Raw genomic sequence first — 14,320 nt, forward strand, 5'->3', positions numbered from 1 at the left:
AATTTTCTCTAAAGTACATTCTCAGGAAATGCATCTGCTTTTAAACACTGGTAGATTCCAATCAGCTTCTCTGGAAAGGTGTGGTACAATTTAATCCAGCGATAACTTTGCCTTCACATAGGTTTTGTTTTGTTTTCTGGGAGGGGATGTCTAGGCCAAGCCTGGATTTTGCTTGTCAATTTACCTGAGGCTTTTGGTAGAATCAGGTGATGGTTGTATATACAGAGATAGAGGGTTAGATTCCAAGCACGTGGCTAGAGCCGTGCAGGAGTGCTGGGGCCCAGATCCCATGGGCCTAGAACATCTGACAAAGACAGAAAACTAGAGCTATGTTCACATGGAAATCAGGAAAACCCTGCTGAGAAGACAATACTAAATACAGTAGTGTTCCTTTCTAACAGTAAGAGGGAGATTTCTATTTCCTGGCAGGGCAGTGGCATAATAGCAGCATTCTTCTGATTGGCTAAATTATCAGTGGGATAGGAATGGCTGCTAGGAGGACAATGTTTAGTAAGTTGGAAGGACAAACCACTACCTTCTCTGTCCTTGATGTATGGAGCTATTTCTAACAATTTCACTAGAATGTGGACGCTGGATACCAGAGTATTTTTACCATTATCGGTCTTTTCTTGTTTTCCAACATTACAAGACCACAATACTATTTTTAAGAAATGTCATATGGAAGATTGACACCTGTTCTACTCATATGTTCCCACTTGGAACAGTTTCAACAGAATTTGGGTGCTTTTCCATGTCTTATTTCTTTTGTTCTTACTTGTTGATATATGTATCAACAAGTTGATAATATATATATATATATATATCAACAAGTATATATATATATATGTATATATATACATATAAATATGTGTGTGTATATATATATATATATGTATATATATAGTCATGAAAGAGTATAGTATCACTCTATTAGAGAAGGTCAGACTCCAAGCCCCAGGCAACACAGAAGCAGCCTGAGTTAGCCCCAGTCCCTTGCTCCTGGCAAGTTCCCATTGGTGAATACCTAAGTAGAACCATATTGTGGCTACTGTGAAAAACACCTTGAAATACCAAATTCTGTTTCTTTATCCATATTCCTAGGATTACTGGATCATGTGGGGATTCTACTTTAACTCACAGTATACATACTGTTGTGTTCGGTTCTGAGGACAGGAGAGAGAAGTAGATTTGGTACCTTGGGATCTCAATTTTATTTTCTTTCTCAAAAATGATGGCATCAAGAGAATCTATTTTTTTATACTTCTGTGAGTCTCAGAACATATAATGTGTGGATTTACTTAGAAATGTGGATAAAATGTTACAACTGTCAGTTAATAATGTTGCTTAATAAAAATAGAGCTACATACATCTTCTACTAGATTCCTGAGTTCACTGATATCTCAGAAAAACAGCTTATACTTGTAGAACAGGATATCAGAAAAGAACTTTTAGAAGTAAAGAAAGTGTGTGTATGTGTGTGTGTGTTTGAATCCTTGTGTATATGTGCATGCATGTGTTTATGAGTAGGTGTGCTTATGTATATGTGTGCATGCATATATATGTCTGTGTTTTTGTAAAGTTTGTATATTTCTACTGTACATATCTAGAAAATATCTGGATTGTGTTGCTAAGTTTTTTGAGATAATAATTCACTGGAAGAGATCACTTGACTTTCTGAAGCTCTTACGTAGACTATGTATAATTTGAAAGGCCATGAGAGTCAATATAACTTGGGTGCAAAGATGATTGTGAATATAACATTCTTTCCAGCTCTAGGATATAATATATTCCATCTAGTTCCTTCTGGGTGCATAGTCCTAAACTGAGGTCCTTGATTGCTTGTGTTCTTGAATGAGTTTATGTATCTACCTCTGGATAAAGAAGCCATGGAAAGACAGACTATTGTACATGGCACATGAGGAAACAAGGGAACTCTTGGATACTGCAGGAATGTCAAAGAGGGGAGGGATAGGAAGTCCAGAAAAAAGGAGAATATAAATCCCTATCTTCAGTGAAATCTATTAAATCTAAAAGTCATTAGCTTTCCTAAATATTTGGTATAAGCTAGTAGTAGAGGGAGCCTGGGCCATCTGGGAGAATAGGCTGGTCCATAAAACAAGACTTCAGGACAAACAGGATGATCCCTGGAAAGCTGCAGAAAGAGTTTGGCTTTGCACAGTCTGTGGGCACTTGATTGAATTACATGTGCACTTTCATGAATATGATAGGGTCTAAATTTACTGTATTACATATGTGGGTATATATTTATTTCTATGTCAATTTAACTTACCAGTAGGAAAAGCAACAGATTTATTGTCTTGTTTACTATAATGTAATTGTTCATAGGAAAGATAATCTAAATTGGATGTACTTAAATTGGCATGTGGGAACAGTTTTGTCTTTAGGGGACATTTGTTAGTCTCCACCAGCACATCAGTACAGGTCAGTTATAGTAGTCAGAATTCTGCTATGCGCAAGATAGACCCATTGCTAAGAATTCCTGACCCAAAACCCCAATGTACTGGCTGATTTTGTGTGTCAACTTGACACAAGCTGGAGTTATCACAGAGAAAAGAGCCTCCCTTGAAGAAATGCCTCCATGAGATCCAGTTGTAAGGCATTTTCTCAATTAGTGACCAAGGGTGGGAGGGCCCATTGTTGGTGGTGCCATTCCTGGGCTGGTAGTCCTCGGTTCTATAAGAAAGCAAGCTGACCAAGCTACCAGAAGCAATTCAATAAGGAGCACTCCTCCATGGCCTCTGTATCAGTTCTTACCTCCAAGTTCCTATCCTGTGTGAGTTCTAGTCATGTCTTTCTTTGGTGATAAATTGCAATGTGGAAGTGTAAGCTGAATAAACCCTTTCCTCCCTAACTTTTTGATCATGATTTTTTTTGTGCAGGAATACAAACCCTGACTAAGACACCCAGTTAGGCCCAGCCTCAATCTTGTGTTAGAACAATCCCTTACTTTACAGAGAGAAATTGAACATCAAAGGGGGCTAGTGACATGTGCAAAGTTGTACTGAGCAAACAGGAGAGGTAATTCCTCTAGTGCATTTCCATCATTCCATTTAGCTTCAAAGAGCTAGTATTCCACATGGAACTGCTAAAAAGCCAATATTGCTGTGAACACCTTATACTTCAGAGACAGTATGTAACTATACAACCCTTTAAAACAGCACGGCCAACATCAGTCCACAGCTAACATTAGTTAGGTCAGGCAAGAAGAATCACAGAGAATTTAATTATGTAACACATATTCAGATATTGTATGAAAACCATTTTCATATTTGCCCAAATTACTATCCCATGTATTGGATCTGCACACACCTCACAACTGCCTGGAGAACTTGTATTTCTAGAACCTACATATGGTTCTAAGTGTGTCTGCCCTGAGGCCCAAAGATCTGAATTTCTAAGTGTTCCATTCAGATGCTGATGTAGCTAGCATTCTCAGACCAATGAGAACCACTGCCTAACTTTTGATGGGGAAATGGCAAATGCTGGCCTAAGAGTATAGGTGTTTAAACTTGATTCTCACCCTTCTTGTAATCTCACTTTAACATAGAGTGACTGTTAATTCATACAAAGGAATACAATCATATATGTGGTAAGCCCCAAACTAATTTAGACATAATCCAAATTTCAAAAGATCTAAAAAGGAAGAAATCTGTAGGTTTTTAATATCCAATGGAGACAATATTAAGGAATAAACATGTTATTTGAGAAGAGTGATACCCTAAATATAATTAGTGTTATATAAATTAGTATATACCCTAAATTGAAAGATAACCAAGCAAATAACATAAACATTATTCTATATGTACCCTTTATTTTTTAACATTTTATTTCTCCTAGACTGAGTAGCCTTGATCCATTGGGTCTGCTAAGCCAAGGTGTATCTATGGGGATCACTGCTATTGATATCAGTAATATAAAATCAGGCCTTTAGGAAGCCGTAACTGTCTCTTCAAATGACTTGGGAAAATGTGTACATCTTCAATCGATTAAATACAGCACAAATTCAGCCGATCACAAATGATCAACACGCCACTGTTCATCATGCTTAGCAGTGTGAAAATGGCACCCAGGGAAATTGATTTCTCTAACACGCATTTTCATTCTTTTAATTCAACATTGCGCAGAATTTAAGCAGTTTTCAAGGATCTACCCAGAGTGCATCCTGTAATTAGCCTGCCTTGCACCGGAGCTCATTTGAAGACACCCAAGCAAATGACAGGGAAACTTTCTACTCTGCCTTTTGAGATGATGGAGACAGTTTATAGAGCCATCATGACTTTAACTCCGACGATCGAGCCCCAATATCAGACCTTCGCTTGCCAAGGACATATAGGAAGCCAAACATTCAAGCGCTGCATTTACCTCCAACTTTTAAAATCCCTCTGTCTTTTTAAAAGAGGTACACTCCGTTGTGTCATCATCTCGGTTTTAATTGTGTGAAAATTTCCTGCCAATCTCACACCGCTGCGGCAACCTCACCCGTGCTACTTGCCCTGCAAGTTCTGCAGTGTGCAGTCTGACTCTGCCGTTTTAACTAGTTCCTGCAGCAGGACACAAAGCGAGATAGTCCGAAATAGAACCAGTTCTCCTCTGGTTTTACTGTTACTCTTAGGTGAGTTATTGTTCACATCAAACCAGATCTCAGCCCTCCAGATCTCCTAAGCACAGCCCCTCCTGACCCAATGCAGTTAACCCAACCTCATTCAGCGCTAGTATCAAATGACACGGGAGCTGCTGCAGTATTCATCCTGAGACTAAGTAGGCAGGATTTATTATCGGCAGAAGTCCCCTAACTACCAAGTTATTCAAGCTCCATTCTTGTCACAAACAGGAGCGGCAGAAGACAAGTGCAACAGACACAGAGCTCATTTCCAAGACAAGCGAATTCTCAGAAACAAGGGCAGCTCGGCAGGCAGCGGAGAACTGCAGTAAATCATTTCACGCTCACAGCAATATCTAACAATGCTCTCCTGCAAAGCCTCAGATCCAACGGATCCTACTTGGTTTAAATATCAAATCAACACCATAAAAATGCTTCATTAGCAGATTTCAACTTAGAATGTTTTTAATCTTGTCTAACTGCTAGGATCAGTGCAAGACTTTCAATGCTTATCCAAGCATGCTGACAGAATTGGAACCTCTTAGAATTGCCTACCTGCACCTATCAGCCTGGCTGATAGGAGCCCGCCAAAGGATTAAAAAAAGAAAAGAAAAGAAAAGAAAGGGGAAAAAAGAAAAAGATCAAATCATGCAAAAAAATATTTACCCCCAAAAGATGTATGTAGTTAAAGCTCAGCTTCCTGCAGCCTCCATAGCCCCTGAAGTGTTAATCTGAAGAAACAGTTCCATGAGTTTCCACAGGCCGGTAGTGAGTCTCCTACACTTGACCTAGACAGACTTACATAATGAAGCATCAGTGCTGGGGAGCTTGCACGATGTCATCACCAGCAAGAGTAAGAAGTATTGGCAGCACAAGCAGGCGGGCAGGCTGAAATCTTGCATGGAAATCATGAACTCTGTCTTGCTTTTCGTTTTTGAAACCTTTTGGAAGGAGAGTTATGAATAGTCCAGAAATAGGTCTCATTTTGTGGGTAGGAAGAATGACCAGAAGCATGAAAGCGAAATCTCCTGGCAAGTGCAGGGTACCACTCTTGGAGTGAGCAGTAAACCCGAGGGGAGGACTTTGCCTGCTGTGAACTCCTGAACCATCACATCTGGAGTGAAGGGCTGGTGAAGCCTTGTAATAAACGCAAAGGATGCTGCTGAGAGCTTTTTGGTCTGCCTTTAACTCATTGTGGTAAGTAGAGGGGGGATGTGGCAGTATGAAATGAGAGTTGGCCCTGTAGGTTGCTTTGCAGAGTAATAAGCAAAATATTTGTAAAGTGTTCAATACTTTAGACACATTTTTATAAACAAGATGATAGCAAAATTACTTTTCTAGGTCAAATTGAGACTGTGCTGGGTTAAACTGTTTAATGCATTTTAACTCCTGATGTTCGTCCAAGTAATAAGAACAGGTACACATCTCTGTGGTTTGCAGATAAATGTCAGATATGATAATTTTACTGTCTGTACTGAAAAACAGATTATGAGTTTATGCATCTAGTGAGCCATTTTTTAGACTATGAAAGCAATCTCTATGAAATCATCTTGGCAATTCTTGTTTTATTTTGTCTTTTTTTTTTTTTTAAAGATGGTTCTTCTTAGATTCACTTCTTGATACCTAGGGGAATATTTTAAGCAGCAGATTAAAAAAATATTATACATTTAATTAGCAATCAATTATCTCAAGTGTATGTGATATGAGTTACAGTCTTAGAGCCCATAAACAGTAAATTCAGTCTTCCATCATGATTCTGAGGATGATGATTTCATATAAGCTGAAGATGACATCATACTATTTAGTTATATGTAAAATCATGGTTTAAATGGGTTGTGGACAAAACTATCTAGTTTTGAAGGTGACAGAAATAGAGAGGACACCATGCACTACTTAAAAATAATTATAACCGTCTTGTCTTAGCTAGGGAATATGCTGCTATCAGCCACATTAAGACCAGGGTGAGGAGAAGAGAAAATGCAGGTCTATGAAAGAACATGGTGATCTACTTCCTCCTGTCAATTAATGAGTAAGGAAATAGACATTAAAAGAAGTTAAATGTGTCTAAGCCAATGTTGGAGAGGTTTTCCTCAAATTCACCTGGTATTTTTTGGTACCACAGTATAATAAATACTTGTTTTTATTGTCTTATACTAGAAAATGGGCTCTATTTACAGAAAGTCATTTTTTTTTCTCCAAATGTCACTAAACATTTGCTTTTTATCCATAGTATAATTTTGGAAAATAAAAACAAGTTCTGTAGTAAATAGAATGAGAACTCTCCTAACTGCTCCCATCCTCCTCCCCAGAACTGTAAAGAACATATTGGCATAGAGTTGAGTTACATTTTCAAAGCCTTAAGTTGTATTCTGAATATTAAGTGATACAGATGGTATTGCTGTGAATTATGCAATAGGCTTCTCTGTGTTTTGAAGCATTAATGTCCTGGGGGAAAAATCCACATAGGAGGCAAGGATATGGAATATACATATCATTTTAAAAAGTTCTGTCTTACATTTTATTTTTTTGAAAAACACTAAGCCTCTTGTAGTCTGAAGATGTTTTTCATAGCCATGTCTCTGCCATTAGGACAGTGCTTATTGAACCTCATTGAATATTTGCTGAATGAATGAATAGTGGAATGAACAGGGTTCACAGTGTATTCATGTATGGGAAACTGCATCTCCTATGCATTAGTTGAATTCTTCAGAGAGTAACTTAAATTGTCTGTAAAATTATTTACTAACATGTTAATTTAGTAATTTCCTATGCTAATAGATGCTCCTGAAATACTTGTTCACAAACTGTTTTTATAATATTTAATGTAAAGATTCTCTTATTGGATCAAGGCAGTCCGAGTTTGGTCATAGAAAATATAATATGGTATTCATCGGCTTAATGAAAGGAATTTGGGTTTTCCACAGCGATGTAGTCATCTGGAGGTAGGACTTCAGAGCCAGTCCAGCAAATGCCTAGTGGTTTGAGCTTAGTTTTCTTCCTCTTGACTATTCTCAGTCTATGACTTTCATCCTCCTCCCTGTTCTGGTTTAGTTTTAATGGTGCTTGGTGTCAAACTCAGCTGCACATCTATTCAGCAATCCCTGTACTGCGGAGCTGTACTCAGAGCTTTCATCCTCTTGTTTGTTGCTTAATGGCCTCAGCATGGTTGCCTCTCCACTGGCAGCTTGACTACAATGTAGGTAAGGAGAAATGGGAAGCAATAGGTGTTAGGTACCAACAGTTGAATTGTTTCCCTAAGAATATTTCTTGAGGACCATCCAGAGACTAACTTACATCTCATGATGCTTAACTGTGAAAAATGCCTTCTACAGAAGTGTCCAGCATAACTTGTTATTTATTATTTTTTTTTCTTATTTTTTTGCTAAGATGTTGCCACATCCCAGTGAAACTTGGCTTCTGTTTTTATGGCTAATGTGATAGTCCTCGATTAACTACTTTGGTCTTTGCTGTGACCAAGCACCTGACAAGATGGTATTCGAGGAGTTAATTTCGGTTTACACTCGGAAGGGATACAGTGTTGCATGAAAAAGATGCATGGTAATATAAGCTTAAGGCAGCTGTCATATGATGTCCAAGGTCAGAACACAGAGAGTTATAAATGCCTCTACTCAGTTAAATGTCTCCTTTTTCTTCAGCACTGACCCCAGCCCATGAAAGCAGCCACATTTAGAATGGATCTTCTCATCTTAATTAGCCCTGTCCCTGACTGGCACGCCTAGCCGGCTGTCTCCTTGATGATACTACAGACCTTGTCAAGGTGACAATCAAGGTTACCCAGCACACTCCCCTGTACATTCTCTTTACCTTATAGTTTGTATTTCTGGTAAAATCCTCACACATCCAGCATGGCCAGCCAGTGTAAGCTTGCTTAAATTAGAAAAAGCACAGAGGTTTTTTCTCATTGAAATAAAAAGGCAAAAGATTTCATATTTAATTGTATATGGTGGGGGAATGTGCATGTATGTGAGCATAGCTGCCTACAGAGGCCAGCTGATGTCAGACTTCCTGGAATTGGGGGGGTCATAGGTGTTTAATTGTCACTCTCATGTGGGTGTCTCTTTATGAACTAGGGTTCTCTGAAAGAGCAGGATGTGCTCCTAACTGCTGAGCCATCCCTCTATCCCTGAATCATCTCATTGTATAATTGAGAGCTTCAGTTCAAAGGCCTATGGATACGTATAAAAAATATCTTACATGGGATAATAAATAGATTCTGAATTAAACCCTAACTCTCAGGATCTCTGTAATAAGTAAACTCCAGACTAGGTAACTTAGAAACGATGCCACTACCACTGTTGCTGACTAGTCCCAGTCTTCCAACTTACCTATCAAAACCAACTGAATTGAAGAGCATAGGCTTCTCCTGGCTGATCCATGGACGTCCTTCTATTTTCCATCAATCAAATTATATAATACTACCATTGATCAGAATACATTCTGCATCCAGAGACACTGGAATGAGAAGGGTCATCTACTCAAAAACCTTACTTTACACATTCTTAAACATCAATATATAGAGAGAAGGCAGTTGACTTCTAAAACTAAATTGCAATTATCTTTGAAATAGTCTCTTCAAAAATAATTTCATATTGAATCTATCCCACTGAAATCCAGGTGTACTCAGTGGCATATCTACATACATACATATATACATACATACATACATACATATGTGTGTGCCTGTGCATATGTGTGATGACTTTTATAACATACTTGGTTTTTATATCATTTTTATGATGCAATATTCTTCTTTACTGAAATAGATTATTTTCTCTTACAATATATCTTGATTATAGTTTCCCTTCCCTAAACTGCTCTCAGTTTCTCCCTCCCTCTCCTCCCCTTCACATTCATTCCCCTTCTGTCTCTCATTAGAAAAGAACAGGATTGTAAGAGATAACCACCAAACATGACAAAATCAAGTATAAGAAGAGGAAACAAAAACTATTATATCTCAGTTGGCTACTGAGACCCAACAGGAGTAAAGAGTCCCTAGAACAGGTATCTGTGGGACTTGTAACATGCCTGTAATCCCAAGCCTTGGCAGCCTGAGATAGGAGGACCTAAAGTTAAGGCCAGCTCAAAAGGTGTAGTGATCCTTGGTCAGGCCTTGTAAGACCTTGAGATAGGAGGATCTAGAGTTAAGGCTAGCTCAAGTGATGTAGTGACCCTAGGTTAGCCTGGTTACATAATAAAAGCCTATCTTATAAAATATATATGTCATATAATTGTGGTAGCAGATCCAATATGACTTTTCCTCTGTATATTTTGTTTAACTTTAAATAAGAACTAAACTATTGTTTTTGGAGAAGCTTAATATTGGCAGCACATTTAAAAACATACCCTATACATTATAGAAATAATTTACTTTAGGACTTTATGACATAGTCTTGAAAGTAATTTTATGATCCTATATTCTATAAATGGTTCTAGCTCCTCCAATCACACTCACAGTTAGTTCATTATTTCATTGTTTTAATACCCTTATAGTGATTACAAAGTTTATTTTACTACTCTTTAAAACAAGCAAAGGGAGAAAGAGTTGCATGTCTCTTCACAATCTCAGTGTACTGCCTTCTCTTTGCCTTTTAACCTTGCTACTGTGAAGAAGTCTCCTTTGGTCTGAGTTTAGAAGTAAGGCTTTATTGGGGACTTTGGATCCAGTCTTAACAGTTCAGAATTCAGTACTCAGCAGCAAGCCTCACATTTTGATGTGGCAAGATCTGTGAGCACCAAGAGCTGAAAACCAGCCACACCCTTTCTACTGGAGACCAGCATTTCCCCCATGCAGATGGGGAATGGGCTGAATGGGTTTAGGCTGATCTAGGTCTGCTTATCCCTTTTGCCTGATAAATTTCCTACTCCCACCCACTAGTTTTTCATTTGGAGAAAAGTCCTGAAGAAACTAGGTGATTTGTTCAAGGCCACATACTCAGTCTGCTGTAAAACTTGGTCAACAAATGCATCTTCATGAGTGGAATCAAAGAAAGGAAAATCAGTGGGACTGAAATGAACAACCAAGGTTTCTTTTGTACATACATCTGGATTGTAAAAAAAATTATATATAGTTCATATAGCAAAAATTCTGAACATCTTCTATATGATGACTTGTGTGCTGACACATTGTCTTTGTGTCCATTTACTTTTTTCATATTTCTTTCTTTTATTGAAATAGATTCATTCCTAGAACAGTATATCCTGATTATAATTTCCACTCCCTTTGCTTTTCTCAGCTCCTCCCCACCTTCTTCTTCATCCAGATCCACCCCTTCCTGTCTCTCATTAGAAAAGGACAGGCTTCTAAGAAATAATATTAAAAATGTAATAAGATAAAACAAAAAATATCATATCAAAATTGGACAAGACAGACCAAAAAGAAGAAGAGTACAAGAGTCAGATGGCCACTCACTTGCACATTCAGGAATCTCATAAAAATATCAAGCTGGAAGCCATAATTCATACACAGAGGACCTGGTACAGGCCCCTGCAGGCCCTGTGCTTGCTGCCCCAGTCTCTGTGAGCTCCTATGAGCTTTGATCCTGTTGACTTAGAGATCCTTGTTTTCTTGGTGTCCTCCATCCTCCCTGGCTCTTATGTGCTTTCATCCCCATCTTCCAAATTTTCACCCTTTTATACATGGGGGGAAAGATAGTGAGATATTGGGCCATGATAAACAAGTGCTAGTCATAACATGTATTTAGTGAACTATTTAATTCTTTACAAACCCCTCATTTATCTGCTTCTTAGAAACCTGGGCTCCTACCATCAGTGTGACCTTTGTAAAACCGTTATTAACTTGATTACATATCTCTGTGAGGTTTGAGCCTAGACTGTATCTCCTATGGAACTCTGTATATTTTTTTCTGCCTTGTCATATGATAGGATGGACTAACCCTATGGACATGAGGAAAAAATGTGTTTGGAGATTTACCAAATTCTATTTGGAAACACTGCAGAGAATCTGGGAGCTCTCATCCTCTCACTTGGAATTTTGATTGATGTGGTTAATTTCAGTGCTGGGGTCAGACTCGTGAAGTGGTGATGAGATTTTTTTCAGCAAAGAGATGTTCTGACATTATTGTGAGCAACAATCAGTCCCAAGATGCCTTTTATTTCAGGGATGGCAATCTTAGAAGTGGTTCGCCAACTAGATGAACAGCTGCAGATATCCTCAGATTTGAAAGCATAGCTCTTTCTGTGAGACTGGCAATAAGACTCCAAATGTGAGCAAGTTTGCACCTATGAAAAACCATTCTGTCAGCACACGTAGTTATGTATGATAAAATTGCCTCTAATTTCAGTGACAATGAACATTACATATTAACCAACAATAGCACTCAGAAACTGAAACAACACAAAACAAAACAAAACAAAACCCAGGTTTTGTTATTGTCCATTGTGTCTAACATGAAAGAAAAAATGAAAAAGATAGATTTTTTATTAATGTTTTAAAATAGAACATATTTTGAAAACACATTAATGTATATAACCTTCCTCTAGTGATGTAAGTCAATCTTTAAATGTAAGACAATGATGGTATAATGTATAATCTTAGCACTATTTAAATTATGTTTTATATAAGTAAATACTATTAAAACACTGTGTTCATGAATGTCCAAAAACATTAGGCTATGTAATATTATATGTGCATGTGTACATGTTTTTACGTATGCATGTGCACATGTAAGTGTGGATGCCATGTACATGAATGTGTACATGTGTAGAGGCCAGAAATCCACTTTGGTTTTCCATCTTTCGGTGTCTTCTATCTTATTTCCTGAGATGTCGTATGTCACTAGTTTGGAGCTCATAAGCATGTTGAGCTGTCTGGTCAGTAAGCCACATGGATCTGCCTATCTCCACTTCACGAGCACAGTATTTACATGCATATACTGCCATGCCTATTGTGGTGATTTAGATGCAAGAGCCCCCACAGGGAGATAGAGCACAGTGGCACCATTAAGTATTGCCTTATTGGCATGGGTGTGGCTCTGTTGGAGAAAGTGTGGCTCTGTAGGGTGGATTTTGACATCTCAGAAACTCCAGGCAGGCTTAGAGGCTTATAGTCTTTTCTTGCTGCCTGGGGATCCAGATGTAGATGTCTCAGCTACCTCTCCAGCATCAGGTCTGCCTGCACGTCACCCTGCTTCTTGCTGTCATGATAATGAACTAAACCTCTGAGATTGTAAGCCAGTCCCAGTTAAATGTCTTCCTTGGTAAGATTTGCCAGGGTCCTAGTGTCTGTTTACAGCAATAAAACCCCAACTAGATACCTATCTTCTATTGTGTGGGACCTAGGACTTGAACTCATGTCTTTAATGTAAGCAAGTATCTTACTGACTCTATATCTTTTTGAAACAGATGACATTATTTTTTAAAAATTTTTTCTTGTGTACGTGTGTTTGGCTGCATGTATGTGTGTGCACTACATGCATGCAGTATCCATGGAGACTAGAAGCAAATGCTGGACCCCCTGGGACTGGAGTTACAGATGGTTGTGAGCAGCCATGTGGGTGCTAGAGATAGAACTTGGTTTCTTTTTTTTTTTCATGTATGAATATCACATTTAATACAATAAAACATGGGGTCAGTGAGATGGCTCAGTGAGTAAGGGGCCTGCTGCCAAGCCTGATGACCTGGTTAGATCCCGAGGTTCCACAGGGAGTGGAAGAAAGGCAGGAACCGAGTGCCTGGAAGTGTCCTCTGACCGCTGATCTATACATGCATAGGTGCACCCACTCACACACACCCTGGAACACATGGAACTAAATAAAATACAAAAAACATTTTAATTAGATAATACCATAGTGATGCTTTCTTTCATCTTAGACATCAACATTAAGTAAACATGATTAAATATATTCCATTTGAAGACATACAGTAATGGTCCATACCTTTAATTCCAGTACTCTGGAGGCCAAGGCTGTATAGATTGAGTTCTAGGACAGTCAGAGAAACAAACATATCAACCAAAGAGCAACAAATACATACACATCCGTGCACACACAGGCATACAATTTTATAACTGCTATGCTGTGTGTAGTAAAAGCTTTTTTTTTTAATTTGTTTTTGTTTTTTTGAGACAGGATTTTTCTGTGTAGCCCTACCTGTCCTGGAACTCACTCTGCAGACCAGGTTGGCCTTGAACTCAGAAATCCACCAGCCTCTGCCTCTACCTCTTTCTCTCAATTGCTGGGATTAAAGGTGTGTCCCACCACTGCCTGGCACACACCTTTAATAACAGAAGTCATTTTTGAGTACAACCATCCCCTCACCTTGAAGGATAAACACCAGTGTCCCCTGCACATCAGGATGGCAGTTTTCTACATCCCTACACTCTGAGTTATCTTTATGTATAACACTAAGGATGTGGCTCAATTGGTTAAGTACACATTTCCCTGGTTCCATCCCCTGTACCACACAAGACCAAATAAGGTGTTGTTCCAGGTTTGCAATCCCAACACTCAGGGAGCAAATAGGATGATCAGGAGTTTAAGGCTGGCCAGCCTCAGATCTATAGCAAATTAAAGGTCAGCCTGGTCTATGTGAGACTCTATATCAAGCTAATTAATTAAGTAGGTAACCTTGTAGGCATTGCTAAGCTGCTGCAGACAGACATACAATGAGGACAGGAAGTCCATATAGACCCTGGGCTTCATAGGGAGCTTGTAGACCAGC

The 14,320-nt window shown here is 38.6% G+C and overlaps 1 long non-coding RNA gene across 1 annotated transcript in view; it reads left to right on the top strand.

Moving 5' to 3' along the window:
• The first annotated feature begins 5,467 nt into the window (after nucleotides 1-5,467).
• Nucleotides 5,468-14,320, top strand: part of LOC116090256 — a 110,317-nt gene continuing 101,464 nt past the window's right edge. The window contains exon 1 of the long non-coding RNA XR_004118626.1: nucleotides 5,468-5,818. This is a non-coding gene — a long non-coding RNA (uncharacterized LOC116090256). The remainder of the gene's footprint in view (nucleotides 5,819-14,320) is intronic.

This window comes from Mastomys coucha, unplaced genomic scaffold (assembly GCF_008632895.1).
Source record: "Mastomys coucha isolate ucsf_1 unplaced genomic scaffold, UCSF_Mcou_1 pScaffold15, whole genome shotgun sequence".
Lineage (NCBI taxonomy): Eukaryota > Metazoa > Chordata > Mammalia > Rodentia > Muridae > Mastomys > Mastomys coucha.